At 43.3% G+C, this 3,663-nt stretch overlaps 1 non-coding gene across 1 annotated transcript; it reads left to right on the plus strand.

Annotated features, from left to right (window-relative positions):
* The first annotated feature begins 3,073 nt into the window (after positions 1-3,073).
* On the plus strand, positions 3,074-3,179 carry LOC112181097. The gene has a single exon (XR_002928702.1). It is a non-coding gene; the product is annotated as a small nucleolar RNA R71 (small nucleolar RNA).
* The last annotated feature ends 484 nt before the right edge of the window (positions 3,180-3,663 follow it).

Raw genomic sequence — 3,663 nt, forward strand, 5'->3', positions numbered from 1 at the left:
CCCAGCCAACCTCAAAGGATAATAAATCCTAAGAAGAATGCTGTTGATTTCTTCCCAACAGCTCCTCTCCATGTTCACGGCAGTGAATTAGTGTGCAACTTTAGTAAAAGCTTGGCAAGATGTGCGTGGTGTGGGAGCTAGAAAAGCATGAGTTTCGGAAGAAGAAATTCCGGCAGTGATTGGTGGATTAGTTGAGGTATTCGGTATAAGGGATATAAGTTGGGAATGGTAGAGGGCTAAGGATGGATTTGGGAGAGAAGAAGCATGGCAGAGGAGATCTTTATACAATAAAGCATGATAAGTTTGAATCCACATGAAGGTAAAGGAGTTTCTGGGTTTGGGAATGGTTTCTGGGAGAATGAGGGAATTGCTTGGGCTGTTAGCGGTTAGCTTCTGTTGCCCTCCTCCCTCACAGCAGCTATAACCATCGATTTATAGAGTGGTGGTGGCTTAGGCTGTTCCAGGAATCTTGCTGCTGTAATCCCAGAAATCCTTCTACCGTAATCCCAGGAATCATGCTGCCGTGTGACTCCAGGAATCCGCTGCTGTGCTCCCAAGAATCGTGTTCCAAGATTTGCTGCTGGAAAAAGGGAAGTCAAATGTGGAGAATTGGTATTTGTGTAAAAGGATGTTGTATAGTATTTGAGATGTATGGTTTTTAAGTAAAATGGTTTTGTGTTGGGTAAAAGAAGTGTTGTCGTAATTAAGGATTTTTGGGTTTTTTCTTCTTCACTTACCCATAATCAGAATTGGGCTGTTGGGCTTGAATTTCAGTCCCCAAGTCCGAAATTACCAACAAGCCTAAAACTAATAATGGGCCTCATGCATTTCCGTTACCTTCCACACCACGCCCGTTCTTGCAAGCCCCAAATGTGTGAATGTGGCTGGGGTCCACATGCGTGGCATGATGATTGTTGGTATAATTTGCTTATTGGGCTCGAGAAATGAATTGGGCCTGATAGCTGGATTTTTGGGCATCAACACCCTCTTAACTTATGGATAGGGAAGTCTAGGCTCCGATGGGTTCAAATCAAGAGGTGGAGAAAAAGTGAGACTCCCCCTTGAACCCCTAAGGGTGGTAACCGTCCCACTAGGGTTCTTAGCCCTCAAGGCCCCGCCTAGTGTAGAATGGATCGGTCCACTCCTATCCCTAGAATCCAAAGGTACATGAGAATAGTCTTCCTCCTTATTACTTCCCCCTTGATGTTGTTCCCGATGCTCACTAGATGACGAAATAGGCGGTGAACCATTAGAACTCAAACCCGAGGATGAACTATGTGTATCAATAGAAGTAGATGAAGTAGCTTCCGCCTTATTTCTCCCCCCTTGATGAAGATCCCTAGGTGATGATAAAGGAGTAGTGGGGCCAAAATGCACATGCTTAGGCGGTGCGGATGAAGAATTAGAGGCTTGAGATTTTGAAGATGTAGAATGATATAAAGAGGCCTTCCTTCCTTGTGCACCTCCGGGAAGTACATTTTCTTCCTCCCCGGCTTCCTTATCCACCCCCTTATTTCTTCCTTTTGTATACAAAGTCACATCACCCACTCCAATTCCCAGGGGTACATTTTCTTCCCCCCGGTTCCCATCCTCCTTTGAAATAAAAGTACGATGCATATGCACATTATCATTAGCAACATGGCCAAGAGCTACATTTTCTTCCCCCTTGGCCCCATATGAATGCAACACATTATCATCATCATTATCAATGTAATCCTCAACTAACACATGATCATCATCATTAGAATATGAAAGTGAAGAATGGGAATCATGTATAGGGGTGGAAACATGTGTATCATAAGAATGTGATGTGGGGTATGTGGGAGCATACATGTCATCATGCACATTCAAAGGGGAGTTAGAAGATTTAGGCATGCGTACCTTATTGTCATAAACCCTCCCACTTCGAAGTGCAGTAATAGCCTTAGCTTGCTCATGTCTCGGATTTTGATCCGGTTGTGTGGGTAATGCACCATGTGGATGTGCTTCAAGCTCTTTAGCCAATTGTCCCATTTGGACTTCTAATTTTCCCACACATTGTGCAAGTGAACTTTGACCTTGAGCAAGAATATTAAGAGTTTGATCGGTCTTCGCTTGGCTTTGTGTAAGAGAAGTATGACTTTGGGCTAGGGCGGCCAATATATCATCCATATGAGACTTCTTTGGTTCCGGTTGTGGTGCTTGCCTATTTTGAAATCCTGGAGTAGCATTTTGTGTAGGATTGGCACCTCCAAATGAATGGGAACTTTGACCAAACCCTTGAGTATCATGTGGGGCTCCTCCATAAGCATGTGTAGCACCAAAAGATGGCCCTTGGCCTTGAGAATTGTAACTAGATGCTTGCTGTCCATGAAGATTTTGTCCACCAAATTGTGTGTTTCCATGATCGTGGGGACCGAAAGATGAAGAATTAAGGCCTTGATTCCCTCCATATGAATGAGAGCCACCTTGGTGTGCATTAGATGACCCTCCACTATCTCTCCATGAGAAATTTGAGTGGTTACGCCAACCCGGATTATATGTAGTAGAATAAGGATCATTTCTTGGTGGCCTTTGATAAGAATTAATAGCTCTAACTTACTCCTCAACAAATTCCGGAAATTGTGAAGCCAAGTGACAATCATGAGTGGAATGATTAGGGGACTCACAAATCAAGCAAAGATGTGAAGAAGTAACACTCTTGACATGTGAAGAAGACGAACCACTACCCTTTTGCGCTTGAAGAAGCATCTCAAATTTCTTGTCAATCTTTGCTTCAAGCCTCTTAAACTTGGAATTCATAACTCCATCATCTTTATCAACATGAGAAACATCGTACATGCCTCTACCACGAGGCTCCATATCAACTCGGCTTCTAGTACCATATGCTTGTGAATCTCGGCCTCTAGATGTGTGATTGTCTCTACCTCCTCTTCTCCTTTGATGATTATCCCATTGACCGGATTGGGTAGCCACTTCCTCACAAGTATCCCAAGCAGCATTAGGACCTTTCTTAAGAAAATTTCCACCCGATGCATTGTCCAATCTCCTTCTATCATCAATAATCAAAGATTCACAAAGAAGCCACTTGGTGAGTTCATGATGAGGGCAACCTAACTCAATATCCTTGAAGTGCTCCCATGCATCATAAAAAGTCTCATTATCCCCTTGAAAGAACTTAGTCAAGCTATCCCGCATATAAGTAGTCCGATGATGTGGATAATATGCATTCAAGAATACTCTTTGCATATCGGCCCAAGAGAGAATGGATCTTGGCTTAAGCTTATGAAACCAAGTGCGTGCTTGATCTTTCAAAGAAAATGGGAATAATCGAAGCTTCAAACCCTCCAAAGTTAATCCTCCCAAGTGCATAGTGAAACATATGGCATCAAACTCAATTATATGATCATATGGTCTCTCACTAGCCATGCCATGGAAAGTAGGTAGAATAGACAACATGTTAGGCTTGATCTCAAAGTTGGCATTTGTCGGAGGAAGCACAATGGAAGATGGAGCATTTACAATGCTAGGACATGAATAATGGCTCAACGGAATCTCCTCCTCATCTTGTAGTTCTTGACGCTCGTTGGCCATATCTACTACTCGAACAGGAGACCTAGAAGGTGCTTGTGAGCGTTGTCTTGGTCTCCTAACTCTCCTTGTTGGTCTTCCTCTAGGTAGTCT

The sequence above is a fragment of the Rosa chinensis genome, chromosome 7, assembly GCF_002994745.2.
Source record: "Rosa chinensis cultivar Old Blush chromosome 7, RchiOBHm-V2, whole genome shotgun sequence".
Classification (NCBI taxonomy): domain Eukaryota; kingdom Viridiplantae; phylum Streptophyta; class Magnoliopsida; order Rosales; family Rosaceae; genus Rosa; species Rosa chinensis.